The sequence below is a fragment of the Pinus tabuliformis genome, chromosome 4_1 (assembly GCF_031772625.1).
Source record: "Pinus tabuliformis cultivar Carrire ecotype Pingquan chromosome 4_1, CPIR1, whole genome shotgun sequence".
NCBI lineage: Eukaryota > Viridiplantae > Streptophyta > Pinopsida > Pinales > Pinaceae > Pinus > Pinus tabuliformis.
In genome coordinates, this window is record NC_142303.1 from 666,230,247 (window position 1) to 666,246,167 (window position 15,921).

General features: G+C 37.7%; 1 pseudogene; it reads right to left on the bottom strand.

Moving 5' to 3' along the window:
• On the bottom strand, positions 1 to 681 carry LOC149177869 (calcium-transporting ATPase, endoplasmic reticulum-type pseudogene; annotated as a pseudogene).
• Between the last annotated feature and the right edge of the window lie 15,240 nt (positions 682 to 15,921).

Below are 15,921 nucleotides of genomic sequence, written 5' to 3' on the forward strand. Positions count from 1 at the left end.
TCAACACAAAGCCTTTGATTTCATTTGATGAAACTTGCTCAAGAGTAATTCCCTTGATGCATCATCTAATTCAACAACTGATCCATCTGCAAGTTGTTGAAAAGCACTCCTTTCAAGCAAGTTTTCCATGGCACCTTTTACTAGCAGACGATTTTGTCCCATTGGTTCCATGACAATAACACCCATGGATTTTCGATCACAATCAAACTCCAATAAAGCCAGCCTCTTTGATCTTTGTATCCACCAATCATAATTGCCCAATTGCGCTGTGCCACTGTTGAAAATGGCACTTGTATCACCTGCCATTGGGTCTAGAACTCCCATTTTTTCAACCAATACCTTCAAGGCTGCCTCAATGGGAATACCAGTAGCATGGAACTGGTGACCTTGACAAGATATCCCTGCATCATTGCAAACTGTAGCAACTTCTGCCAGAGTTTCTAAATCTTCCCCCATATTATGTGCAGGCCAATCCAATATTTTTCCATCCTCAGGATTATATGTTGTTCCTTCAACAGTAAACTCTCTAAGTGAACCAGCACTGTGCCCTATGACTATAAACTCACTGACAGACGTCTGAATGGTTGTAAGAGTACCTGTCTTATCAGAGCAAATTACTGTGGTGCAACCCAAAGTCTCCACGCTCGGTAACTTACGCACAATAGCATTCGTTTGTGCCATTTTACGAGTGCCAAGAGCCAATCATGTAGTAATCATAGCAGGCAATCCCTCTGGTATAGTAACAGCTGCCAGAGCAACAACAATCTTAAAGTAGTACGTACATTTCTCAAAGGAAAACCTGATATTGTTTTAGCCACCCATCTATGACTTCCCATGAAAGAAAATATTTGTAGTTCATGATCCAGACAAGAATACAAATGGCACCAATCACTGTTGTTAGTCTTTCACCAAATTCATCTAACTTCCTTTCAAAGGGGGATCATGACATTCCATTGAAGCTTCCTGAATTTGTGCCTGAATTTTACCTATTTCTGTAAACATGCCAGTGCTCACAACAATGCATGTGCAGCAGCCATTGGTAACTGTAGTTCCTGCAAACACCATGCATGCTTTTGACTGCAACTCACAGTCACACAAGGTGGCTGGATAAGTTCTTTTGATCAGATTCTGAATTCAAACAGATTGCTCCATCATTAACAGATCTATAATGCGTTTTAAAAAAACTCTGAAATCAATGCTTTCAAGAACCCTGGTAACCTTGGACACAAGCTTTAACTACTTTTCTCATTTCAAGCTTGAATTTTGACAAAAATCTCGGGTTTTCCTTCTGCAGAGCTGTTTTCTGCCTTTCCTGTAGATGACTTCCTGTAGAAACGCCTTTAGAGTGCGACAGGCGGGAATTTTTTAAGGAACTGAAGAGATCTCGAGAATAAAAGGCAGAAATCGGTAGAGCACCATTGTTTAACTGATCTGGAAATGGTGGACATGCGCTTCAGTTGACCGCAGTTGAACAAAGAGTGGTGAGAGTTTCAGCCGAGCGTCCCTTGAATTACTGCGTGATTTGTGGTGAGGTGGCAAAAAAACATGCGCGCTGGCTTTTTTCGAACTGAAGTGATGTTATGAACTGCATGTCTTCTATTTGTTAATCAACTGATGCCCTGTTCACTGGAGTTCAACACATCTACCATTGCTTGTGTTTCTCAACTTCCACGTGAATGGCTATCCACGCATGCTACGTGATTTTTCATGAGTGCTAGAGGACTGGATGTCGGGTTAAACTTATTCTATTCGTGGCTTAATTCCACCATCCCATCAATTCATGCAGTTTTCAAATTAAATCTATGCAATAGAAGAACGAGATCAGTCACATACCTCGAAGTTGAATGGCTGCCGTGAGCTGTTGTGGGCTGTCATTGCTGCATGCATTTGATTTTATGGTTGCATGATGGCTTGGTTGCTGATTCATGGCTGGTTTCCTTGTGCAGGTGTCCTCTGGCCAGATGCATGCAACAAGAGTTCATTTCCACGTTCAGATCTGCACCCTCAAACTGCTGCCATTGAATTTTCACAGGATCAGAACTTGTTTTCACCATTTCTCCCAAATGGTGAAGCGGATTGATCTGAAACTTGGTGAGCATGTTCCTATCATCACTATGCATCTCCCATAGCAAAATCGTGATCAATGGATGCACGGATTTCGAGAAAAATGGAAAATGGATGAAGATTTCAGAGCTCGATTTCTCGGAATCCGTGCATCAGAATCGGCTGAAACTGCTTGGGTAGGCTACTATCAACCATGTGCATCTCCCCATGAAACAGGTTTTAAAACGGATTCACGGATATGGAGAAAACGCAAAAATGGTTGATGGTGATGGAGGCTGATTTCTTGGAAACCGTGCACCAGAATTGGCTGAAACTGCTCAGGCATGTTGTCATCAACCTTGTACAATTCCCCATAAAACGGTTTGTTAAATGGATACATTGTTTTCAAGTTATGGAAAAAACAAATTTTGCTCTATGGATTTTTGCTTCAAGGCACTTTGCATGTGTTTGCATGGTATGACAAAATGAATTTTGGCTGTGATGCAGGTATGGAGATGATGGAGGAGGAGTTGGAAGATTGCATGAGGACTTCTGAACCCTTGAGGAAGCTACCATGTTCGCCAAACCACTTTTTGAAATGCATGCCTAGTTTCCCACAATTTCTACAGGAAGTTCCTGTAGAAGCACAATGAGAAGCACAAGGAGGTGGAAAAAATGATGGATGAAGGCGAGGGATGGACAAACAAGTGCTTGTAGGCCTAATCAATAGATCCCCACCATTAGATTCACTTTTGAAATTGGATTTGGCTCGTCCAAAGGTTCTACAGGATGTTTCCTGTAGAAATACAGAGCTTCCTGTAGAAGGCACAAGAAAAATTACTTTGACCTTGATTTGAGTGCTCCTCCTGTCATGAAACGTCCTTCTTGCAACCTGCAATGTCATTGCTGCAACATGAAATTATTCAATGGAGATTAGCTTTATTTTTCTTTTTCTTTTTTCTCTTTTTTTTTTTTTTTTTTGAAAAACAACTAGGGCGCCTCATGGAGGTTTTCACCCTAATTGCCTGCCTTGGGCGCCTCCAAGGGAGGTTTTCACCCAGAGATCTTATTCTCTTTTCTCTTTTTTTTTCAACCCATTGATCGCCTCATGGAGGTTTTCAATCAATGAGCCAATCTAAGGCGCCTCCGAGGAGGTTTTCACCTTAGATTTTTATTTTTCTCTTATTTTCATTTTTTTTTTTTTTTTCTTCTACCCTACCCTACTTGAAAAACAAAATCATTTTCAAGTATAAGAATACTTCCAATGGAGCCATGTGCACATCGAGATTAGAGAAAAAATGATGTGAAGGCTCGAAATGCATGCTTGGACAAGTATCCAGATCTCAGAGACCAAATGATCTGGCTTTGAAGGGATCAAACGAAGTTGAGGAAGAAAGTACTGCTGCAACTTAGTGACCTTCTGAAACCATATCTCAATATAGCTTTGATATCCTTGGTTCTTTTGCTGATCTGGATCATTCTTCATGTCACCTTCTATCATGACCTTCTGATCTTCCTCTTTTTGTTGATCTTTCTCTTGAATACATGGAAGATTTGATGGTAACCATGAAGGAACTCTCTCGATCTCTGATTCTGATCTCTTCTCTTCATTAAGTGCATCCCATGGTCCTTTGATCTCCTCTTTGGAATCTTCTTTTGCTTTTGGTCCTTCAATGTTGTCAATAGATTCTCTCTTTTGCAACACTATTCCTGAGCTTTGGTGAACATCATTGAGCTCAAAAGGAGTCATTTGCACATGTTGTGCCTCAGCTTTGCAATTGGGTTGAGCTGCTCCATTGCAAGGTTTTGGAAATGGAGGTACGGGTAGCTGAGTGGGGGTGTGAAATTGAGATGGAGATGGATGGAATTGTGGTTGGGTAGGCATTTGGGGTTGCCTTGGTGGAGGAGGAGGCGATGGTTGTGGATGAGCAGGTGGTGGAGGAAAATGAGCGGGATGAGAGTTGTACTAGGGCCTCCACTCCTGATAAGGTGCATTCCACTGAGGCTGTGGCTGAGCATAAGAGTGAAACGAATGAGCAGCTGGTTGGGCATAATATGGATCTGTGAAGGAATAAGGAGGAGGTGTGAACCAGGAAGGATGAGCAGGGGGACCCCAAGAAGGCATGAAGGTGGCTTGGTAAGGGTCATAATAGGTCTCGGGTGTCCCTTGTAGTTCCTGCTGGTAGGGTACGGGTCCATGTGGCCTCCTTTGGTTCATATAACAGAGTGATTCAGTGGCTCCTTTGGCTCTCTGATATGCAGCTTTGAATCTGGGTAAAGAAGGGCACTGATCTGTAGGATGGTATTCTTCACAGATGAAACACACTTCTAGAGGGTGCATTGGACATTCGTTCCTAGGATGCTTTCTAGTGCACCTAGGACAAAAAATGGCCAAAGCCCTCTTGGCTTCTTCTTGCTTCTTTTGGATCCACAAGGTATCCAGTTGCATGGAAAGAAACTGCCTCATATCACTCTTGAAATCTTCGATCTGATTTGCAAATTCATCTTTGGACAAGGGACTGCTCCCAACATTTCTGCTTGTAGCCATTTGCTTCAGAGGAATGTTTCTTCTTCTTCTCCCCTAGAGGTTCTTCAGATATGTCTTGATGTCCACCCAGGGGTTCTTTCATCACAGCCATCGAAGAAGAACATTGGCTGTGTGAAGCAGTGGGGGTGTTGTGCAATCATTTTTCTAACTTATCTCTACTCCTACAAGACATGAAATGAAATCTTTTTGGTTGATTTTTTTTGGCTTTTTTTTCTATTTCTACTTGCAAAACTGAAATAGATTGAACTGCAACTAACTATCTTTCGAAAATGAAAATGCGGAATTGAAATGAAAGCAGGAAAGGACTAATCTATTTTGCTCAAATGAAATTGCAGGAATGAGATGCTAGGCTACGCTTGCGAAATTGAAATGCTAATCTACGCTTGCAGAAACAAAATTGCGGAATTGAAATGCTAATCTATGAAAGCAGGAAATGCTAATCTATGAAAGCAGGAAATGTCTATGCTACTTTTGCAGAATGGAAATGAAATAAACTACTTAGCAGAAAGTTGTAGTAGAAAATAGAAGAATAGCAACAATCACCAATACTCTGCCGCTTCCCCAGCAATGGCGCCAAAAAGATGGTGGGCTCCAGTATTGTAGCAATAATGCTACAACTCCTGGGGCTCCCTATCTCTAATTTTATCAACCTGGTAGTTCGTACAAACTTGGAAGCGACGGTGCTGTATGCACAAGTACTAGCTCTTGTCGCAGCTGTCACTTGGTCAGCTGGCACAAGTCCGCTAGGGCTCAAGCCAACTTCTATATGCTCTCAGAAGAAGCTTTCTAAATGATGGACGAAGGCTATCTTGAAGGAAATTAATCTATTTTGCAAAAGTGAACTGAAAGCCAACCAAAACATGGAAACCCTAGTAAACCCTAATCTGACTAGCTTAACCTCTATGATGCAATGGGTGGAGTGCAAGTGTCTGGAAATGATGCCATTACTTCTAATGATATGAAATGCATGAACTTAGACTATTCCCATTGAAAAGAACATTGTTTTTGTATTTTTGCTTAAGTGGTTGGAGTTATTATGACTTGTTTCTTATTAGGTTTTGACTTGCAGGGTTGGTTTGAAGGGAAAGAAAGCTTGGGAAAGGTCAGGAGGGCTAGGAGAGGTTCCAGGGGATCCAAAACATCATTCCACAGAAGTCCACAATGTTCAGGTGCTCGAAAACTGAGTGTGCAGGCTTCTACAGGATGTCTGCAGGGGTTTCTACAGGATGTTCAGAGATTTCTACAGGATGTTCTGAAAAGAGGATTTTGGAGAATGGATGGAGGGAAAAAGGTGGAGGAACGAGTATGGAGGTGAAATAGGGGTGTGAAGAGGTCTAGGACTTGGTGGATGAGGCTAAGGAGCGATTGGATTTGTTCAAGGGAGAGTGAAGCAATGTTGCACAAAAATTAGGGTTTTGGGAGCGAATGGCAAACGTGAAGCAAGGGTTCTAAGTAGAGGGTGGAGTGGATGGTGCTGATGGAGAATAAGCAGATGAAGGAGTGGTACAGGTGCTCTGCAAGTGGTTTTTCAAACTGAACAAACAAAGACATGCAAGAAAACAAAGATCTAGTTATAAAACCTATGACCTAGTTACTTCACTCTAATCTGACCTAACAGCAAAAGGAAATGAACAGCAGTTTATTCGAAATGAAATGCATGAACTAACTTATGCCACTAAGAAATCATCAACTGAAGCATTTAAACACTACTAATATCAGCATCTACAAAAGAGGGTTCCAACACTAAGAATTGCATGGAAAAGCAAAACAGCGTTTTTGTTGGCAGCAAAGTCACGTTGGTCCCAGCTCATGATTCCACTGAGGGGGAGGTGAGATCCAAGGTGTTTGGTAGCCTTTTTCTTGTTATTATCCTACCAATCTATTCTAACCATGAGAAGCTACTTTAACCATCAAAAGAAATCCAAATAACAATGCAAGATTTAAATACAAATAGCAGATTTTATTTTAAGAACGCAGCAAAACACATAAAGATAAACAAGGGAGGTACTGGGCGCTTGAGATGGGCCCAACCCCAAGAGCTACAGCCTCCCAAGAGAGATTTAGAGCTGGTGCAAAGCTGGATTCATCTTTATTAAACAAGAATGAAGAGTTACATCAAAGTTGTCCACAAGGAGAGCTTGAGAATGAGCTGAAAGCAAAGCTAATCCATGGCCTACAAATCAAATTACAAAATGACTAACTACTGGCTAACTACTAGCTACAAAATGACTACCAACTAGCTCCCCAAAATGACTAACTGAAATGTGGTCTTAAGCCCTCTTATTTATACAATTTGAGGACCCAACAGTCCTCCTAAAATTTAGGGACTTGGCTGCCCAAGACTTGTAGTTAACAGCAGTCCAACTTGACTTGCTTGGCTGCCCTTGTGCTCATTGATTTGGTGGCCTTTGAACTCTGAGCTGATGGTGGAGAATTCGAGGTAAGGGCCCATAAATGAGGGGGACACCTTCCTACAAATCCTCTAGCTTGTTCTCCCACGAATTTGGCTGCCAAGTGCTCATTAAGACCTTCAATTTTGTCTCCAAGTTGACCAAAAAGGCTACACAAAGCACCCATTAGACTTGTTGGCATAATGACTAACCAAATTCACTCTATTAACATAAATATAATAAAAAACATGCAATAAACTAATGAGAATGGTGGACTAAGCCAAATTAGGAGGTTGAATGAGCCCAAATAATTGTACATTTTTGGGGCTCATCACATGCCGAGAAACCGAGACCAAAACCCTCCAAGACAAAACCACCTGCAACGACAGCCACCAACAGCAAGCATAAGCATTTTGTGACAGAGAAAGAAGAACCAGGAAAGAAAAAAAACAAATACCAAGACCAGGGTTTCAACTTACATTGTGGAAACAAGGCACCTACATTGCAGTCACCAAGGGTCACTTTGCTCACGAAGGAGCAAGTGCATTAGATGAAAGCGTGAAGAGAAGAAAGGACTGATAACAGGGAACGAAGACTTACCTTGACATTGCGGAAGGAACCGAAGCCGAAGACCCAGAGACCGCAACCTGTCCACAAAATAGAGAAATGTAACCAAAGAACCCAAGGAATAGTTGCACAGAAGAAGTCAAGACAAAAGCAGTCGCATAGTCCAGCAAAATAACTAGTATTAACCTTGTACACAGAAAAGTTCCAAATCCTAACAAACAAGCTATTGTCCATAACTCAGTAGAGATATTAAGTTCCAAGTAGAGAAACAAACAAAGGGAAACTAGTGTCAAATAAGAGTCCCTTACCAGGCGGAGAAGCCGAATAATTTTCCAGGTCAAAATCCAAGCCAGAATACTAGAGGCAACGCAACATTTCACAGAGAAAACCGCACAGAAGAACCATACTGTGAAACCCTCAACCTCAACAGCTCGACGAGAAAAATGACCTGGAGATAGGGTTTGAGGACCTCTTACCAAAGTGGGAGTGAAGTTTTCGAGGAGTGGACATTTGTCCAATAACCAGTAGTGCGGGTACAAATCATAAGTGCCGGAACCCAAATCAAAATTAAATCATTTTAATCAGCCACCGAATGAAAAAATACCACATTTAATCAAACTGCTCGTCATTTAAATCCATTCCTAATCCTTTTATTAACGTTGATAAGTGTGACAAGGGTGTTGGACCCATCAAAATGTGTCATGTTTTAATAAAATTGTTGAGATTGAAATATAGAAGTGAGAAATGTACACCCGCCAGTGGCACAAAGTGCCTTTTCCCCTTCCTAACTATAGATGGAAACTAGTATGGTCATAAATAGGATTCAAAATTTTGTTTTGGTTCATCCATATCTACAAAATCTACTCAATTAGAGGCAAGTTTTGCTTCCCTATAAATTTCAATTACCATCATTTACTCACATTACACGTTATCTATAAATTTACATAAACACACGTGATATAAGAAGCAAAGAAAAGAGTCCAATTTAAACATGGAATCATAAAATTGTGTAGCAGCAAACACGTAAATTCCCTCATACATACCTCCTTCACCTTCTTCAATTACATCCATGGAATCTACATCGACCTGCCTTACTTTCCCCACCCATTGAATTAAAAACAAGAAGGCATGAACAAAGGTAAGAAATATACAAGAGAAAACAAACACGAAAAGTAAAACATCAAACCACAAATTAGCATGGCCATGCTATTAAAAGAAAAATAATAAAAGATAAAAAATAATAACCATAGCTATAGGAAAATAAAAACACAATAAGAAATAGAAAAAGAAACAAACAACAATAGCAATAAAAGAAAAAAGAAAAAAAACATGTAAAATATACAAAATCTAATAATAATAATAATAATAATAATAATAACAATGAATGGGGAACTCTCCTCTATATGCCCAGAAAGCGTCTATGGCCAGTCAAGGACATCTTGCATATCAAAAAAATGAAAAGATATTAAATATAGACCATAAAATCTTATGTGAAATATTAAATACACATCAAATATCTTATGAGAAATATGAAACAATGACCAACATCAAGAGGATTTCATCACAAGATCACATGGATTTTACAACAAAAGAGAACTCACCTCTTCCTCTAACTCTTCATTATAATGCAATGTTTCTCATAGATATTTCAAAAGTTCATTAGTTATCCTTCATGTTACTTTCCCTGCATTGTGTTGCACTCAATATTAAATTAGAATTTTATCAAAAAACCATAAAAGACAAAATATATCATGAAAAACATTGAAAAGGTATTCAAATATGTAATGAGAAATCTTGATCAGTAACAAAAAAGATCTTATGCAAAACTAAGTATATTTTATGCAAAAGCCAATAATCGAAAACCTCAAATAGTTAAGGAGGGAGGAGCATCATTGTAATTGAAATAAGAATTTCATAAGAGTGTGCATCTATTTTGCACCAAAAAAAGAACTAACCATATCTTTGTACAACACATGATATAATGACATACAACAAATGACTTATGTTCAACCGATTTGGAATCAGCATACCTCCTACTCCAGAATCTTCTCCTTGCCCGTTGCACATGTGGAACCTACATCAATTCTAAACCCACAACATGCACTATTATTGATAATGGTAGAACTTACTATCTACCTATACCATTGCATATGCTAACATTACCTTAGATGTCCTTCACATGGGTATATGTCAACATTGTTGCTCCACCATCCTTTACCCACATTCCATTGATTTCAATTGATAAATAAATGACAAATAATATAATATATGAGTATATTTCTACACTGTCATGAACACTACTTCCATCCTTTACTTACATTTTGTTGAATTCAATTGATAAATAAATACAAATAATATAATATGTTTCTACTTTAAATGAAGACATTAAACCATGTGTACCCTATTACATTGTGGAATATGCATCATCCCTAAAGAACCCAGATTAATTTATTCCTCCACCTATCGAGCCAAACAAAAGCCAAGGCAAAAAATATTAAATTAAGACCAAAAAATTCTATGAAATATCTTATGAATAATGTTAAACAAAAACACAAAAGACAACTAAAATTTCACAAGAAATATTAAACCAATAATAGAGCATTTTCCTTCACCCAATACATTGTAGAATCTGCGTCATCCCAAAACCCACAAAATGAGTTGCCACAACTTGGTTTAATTTCTCCACCTAATGATGCAATTAATCTGAAAGACATTATTATTCACAATAAAATGTATCATTAGAAATATTTAACCAATAATGAAATTTATTTTGTGAAATATTAAACAAATAATGAAATACATTATCTTATAAGAAAAAAGTAACTCACCCTCTATGCCATTGCCTCTAGCTTTGCTATAACGCCCCACACATCTGTCTCACACAAAGATATTCAGAGGTTTCATTATTGCTCCACCTTCCCTAACTGCATTGAATTTAAATTGAGACAAGCACACATATAATTAAAAAACCAAATAGGTAAAATTAAAATGAGTACAGAATGATATAATTATGTAGAAGTGAACAAGTAAATTCCTCAATACATACCTTCATCATCTTTACCTGCTACACATTCGGAATTAAATTCACAAAATATGTTGTAGGGACAAATTTAATTTCTGCACACATTGAATCCAAAAAAAGATAATAAAAGAAAAAACACAAAAAATATTAAATTAACATCAAAAAATTCAATGAAATATCTTATGAGTAATGTTAAACAAAGCACAAAAGACAAATAAAATTTCACAAGAAATATTAAACCAACAATAGAGCATTTTCCTTCACCCATTACATTGTGGAATCTACATCATCCCTAAACCCACAAAATGAGTTGTCATAACCTGGGTTAATTTCTCCACCTATTGAGCCAACCAAAAGTGAAGCCAAAAAATATTAAATTAAGACCGATTTTTTTTATGAAATATCTTATGAGTAATGTTAAACAAAAGCACAAAAGACAACTAAAATTTCCCAAGAAATATTAAATGAATGATAAAATGCAACGTGAGATATATTTAACCAATAATGAAATTTATTTTGTGAAATATTAAACAAATAATGAAATAGATTATCTTATGAAAAATGGTAACTCACCCTCTATGCCATTGCCTCTATCTTTGCTATAACACCCCACGTCTATCTCACAAAAAGATATTTAGGGCTCTCATTATTGCTCCACCTTCCCTGCCTGCATTGAATATAAATTTAAACAAGCACATATATAATTAAAAAGTCAAATACGCAAAATTAAAATGAGTATGGAATGATATAATTACGTAAAAGTGAACAAGCAAATTTCTCAATACATACCTCCATCATCTTTTCCCACTATACTTTTGGAATTAAACTCACAAAATGGGTTGTTGGGACAAATTTAATTTCTACACTCATTAAATCCAAAAAAAAGAATAAAAGAAAAAATACATAAAATTAATAATAAATAAAAAATACATATATCTAACCACAAGTTAGAATGGCCATGCTCAAATTAAATAAATAAATAAAAATCCATAAAAACAGAAAATCAAAAAAGAATCATAAAAATAGCAAAGGGTGCCGCGACGGCGAAACACAAAAAAAAAAACAAACAAAAAGAAAACATGCAAAAAGAAACAATACATAGAGACTCTAATATACAGCTCCAAACTGCGTCGGTGGCCAACAAAGTATACCCTGCACACCAAAAAAAAATACACACAAAATGGTGTGAGAAGTATGAAACAAAAATCTAAATATCTTACGAAAAATGTTAAAAAGAGACCAACAATATTATGAACAATCTTATTCACTAGAAATTACATTGTATGCAAACATTAAATATCATCAACCCTAAATAGTTAAGGAGGGGAAAAAACTATTATATTTGAAGACAAAAATATTTCATAACAAATCATACAGAAATTTTGCACCCAAAAACAACTTACCTCTACTTTTGTTGTTGCATTCTACTACAATTTCTTTGTCATAATGATATTTCAATAGTTTCAGAATTAATGAGGAAGTGTTTGCATTGGTTGTTTGATTTTACTTGGTATTTTTTTCTTGCATGATGAGATTATGAAGTTCTCTGGGGTTCTCAAGTGCCTTCGAGAATGAAACTTATCCCCAACTTGGAGCTAGATGTTACACATCAATTTCTCGGGTAACTCTAAAGGACTTCTCAAAATACCTTTTTGGAATAATTTAAAAAGAAAGGAATAGATGATGTAGCATAGAAGCTTACCATCAATAGGGCAAGAAAGAAGTTAAAATATGTCATTATAGAGCTAGCCTGACAAAGCTGACCCTGAGTATGTCATATTCCCATTTTTGTTGTGTTAAATTGTCATATCATGAAATCGCTTCAAAGAGTTATTGGTTTACATCAACATACTCCATTTTCTTATCGATGGTATGCTTTTAATGCTAGATGGAGCAGACTACAAAAAAATTGGCAGTTTTGATCTCTACATTGATACATTTGGTTTCTTGGCTTATGATGCAACCTGGGCAATAGTTCATTTTGTACATACTTCCTTCTGAAATGTTGGAGATGTTTTATTTTTTAGATTATATTCAACTACCCAGTGTCCTAATAAGACTCAATAAGAATGGAAACTTGTTTGATTGTGAATTGAGATGTTGTAGGGAGAAAGTGTCAAATTTGGAAACTAGGTCAAAACTTCACCATGGGCAACTCATATGAAGCAGCTGATATTTTTATTAGATTTCCTTTTCAAGAGGTGTAGGATTGATCTAAAGATCATCTCATTCTGACATGTGCAAATGGAATTATAAATGTATTTCTATTATGGACAAATTGTCAAGGTTGGCCAACAATCTAATTTAGGCTCTCAAGCCCACAACGTTGCATATAAATAAAAGGAGCCTCTTCCTCACTTTCTCACTTCACTTCTGATACATCTCTCTCTCTTGACATGATTGGGTACAGATTTCTGGGCAACCTCTTCACACGTGAAGAAGGAGATAGTCATTTTCTGTCTTGGACATTGACCACCATTGACCGAATTTCAGGAAGGGTTTTGACCAGTCTTGACCTGTTTGACTACATTTTTGGTGAGGAAAATTCTGTTTGGGCAAGCCGCATCTTTGGGCACAGAAATCAAGGCAACCCGTACTGTTTGACCAACATTGAGTGCAAAAAATTGACCACATGTTTGACTTTTGCATTGACCAAGTTTGACTGTGATTTTCGGTATTGTTTTGGCTGATTTAGAGAACTGTTGGAGGCCGAGTTGACTAGGTTTGACCGAGCTAAATTGGAGGAAGAATTCTGCCCTGTTTGACTAGCGTTGACTTTTTGGTTAGTGCTTCCTATGATTGCTATTTGACAGGACATATTTGACTTTGGTTGGGCAAGTGAAATTCTGCATATTGTACTCTCTCTCTCTTCACTTAACTTTTGAAGAATAATAAGACGAATTGATCAAAGGGTTTCCCCACATTGGGGTTTATCCCTGGCATGCGCCACATCTTGTGTCCTCTTGTCTTGGCTTGTCTTCTACTATTATTGTTTATGTTCTATCTGCATTTTACTATCATGTTAATGTGATTGCTAATTTGGTTATTGATATTGGGCTAATAGGAAAATTGAAGTAAAATTGCTCTTAAGCATAGAACATACCATTGTTAGCTAAAATTAACATGGCATCAGAACTGAGGTGAAGACAAAGCCCAAACAAGAGTGAGAAGAGAAATCACTGAGATCCTTTGATCAAGGACAAGATTCAATGGCCTCCACATCCTACTTCAAGTCTAACAACAAGCTTCATGATAAGTCTGATTATCATGCATGGAAGGCGTCTCTTGATTTGACTTTAGAAGAGCAAGATGTTATGGACTATGTGCAGGGAAAGATTACTGAACCTCCTTCAAATGCATCGACTGTTGTTAAGACAAAGTATAAGAAGGGTGAAATAAAAGCCAAGAAGATCATCGGGGATTCTATTCATAAGCATTTAGTTGCTTACATCTCTGATTTGAACACATCAAAAGAGATATATGACAGGTCGGTTGGCATGTTCAAGGCTAGTAATGCAAACCAAGTTCTTTTCTCAAGAACAAGCTGAAGGACATAAAGAAGGGAAAAGATGAAGATATTCAATCCTACTTCATGAGGATTACCGAGATCAAAAATGATCTTTCAATTGGAGAGGTTATTGCTGACAGGGAGCTCACTCTCATTGCCCTTGGAGGTCTCTCTCGTGAATGGCATGTGTTCAACACTACTATTCTCAACAACAACAGGATTCCAGGTTTTGCAAAATTTCTGACCAGATGTTCTCAAGAAGAAACAAGGATGATGGAGATGGATATGCCTTCTAATAGGAATGAACCTACTGCATTCTCCACGCATGCCAAGAAGAAGAACAATGCAGGTTCAAAGAAGCAATGTCAAGGAAGCCTAAGACTAAAAAATGGAAGGAAGGGAAGATGCTTCATTTGTAACAAATTTGGCCACTATGATAGGAAGTGTCCTAATAGAAGGGATACACCTCATGATGATGACAACCACGACCATAACAATTCCAGGGGCAACAACAATCAAAGGAATGGTAGGTTCAACAACAAAGGAAAAAGGAATACTTCCACTACTCAACTTGGAAATGATTGAGCTCCCAAAAGAACAAAAAACTCTAGGTATGATGAATCTAATGTTGTAAATACCAAGCAAAAAGAATTTTATCTTATATCTTCCCTTTCTATTGCCTCTCCTTTGAACACCTTGGGAAATTGGTTGATTGATAGTGGTGCCTTAAGGCACTTCATTGGGTATAAGGAGGCTCTTTCAAATATGTTAAAATTGGCAACTTGGTCCAAACGCCACTTGGGTCATCTTATTTATGACAATTGCTATTTTTCTTGGATTCCTCTCTTTGAGAGGTGTAGGATTGATCTAAAGATCATCTAATTCTGACATGTACAAATGAAGTTATGAATTTATTTTAATTATGGTCAAATTGTGAAAGTCAGCCAGCAAACTTATGTAGGCTCAAAAGCCCAACAATCACATCTATTCATCCTCAACATTGCATATAAATAGAAAGTGACTTAGCCTCATTTGGACACATTCATCTTCACACTTCTCTCTCTCTCCCCTCATTGATTGGGTACGGATTTCTGGGCCTCTCTCTCTCCGCATGACCGAAATTTCAGGAGAGCAAAATTTCAAGAGGCCGAAATTTCAGGAGACCGAATTTCTAGATAGTTTGACCAAGCATTGACCAGAATGTGTTGACCTCCTTTGACTGTGTTTTTTTTAGGGATATCTTTGTTTGGGCAGGCCTCATTTCTAGGCACAAAAGTTGAGGTAAACGTTAACTGTTGACTAGCGTTGATTGCAGCTAGGGCTGACTGGAGGTGGGTTGTTTGACCAAACTTTGACTGGGCTGAATTTGACTATTTTGAGGGTTGTTTTATCTTGTTGTTTGGAGGCTGAAGTTGACCAATTTGTTGAGGGTCAAATCTGCCATGTTGACTAGCGTTGAATTTTCTGGTTAGGGCTCTTCTGTTGTTGATATAAGATTTGTAAATTGTACTATCTCTGTCTGTTGAACTATTGAAGACTAAAAGAAGATTTGATCAAGGGTTTCCCCACATTGGGGTTTGTCTCTGGTTGATGCTACATCTTGTGTCCTCTTGTCTTGGCTTGTCTTCTACTATTTACGTTTATGTTCTATCTACATTTTACTATCATGTTGATGTGATTGCTAATCTGAATATTGATACTGGGCTAATAAAGAAATTGAAGTAAAATTTCTCTAAAGCATAGAACATACCATTGTTTTCTAGAATTAACATGGTATGAGAGCTGAGGTGAAGACAAAGCCCAAGCAAGAGTGAAAGAGCAATCACCAAAGACAGTTGGACAA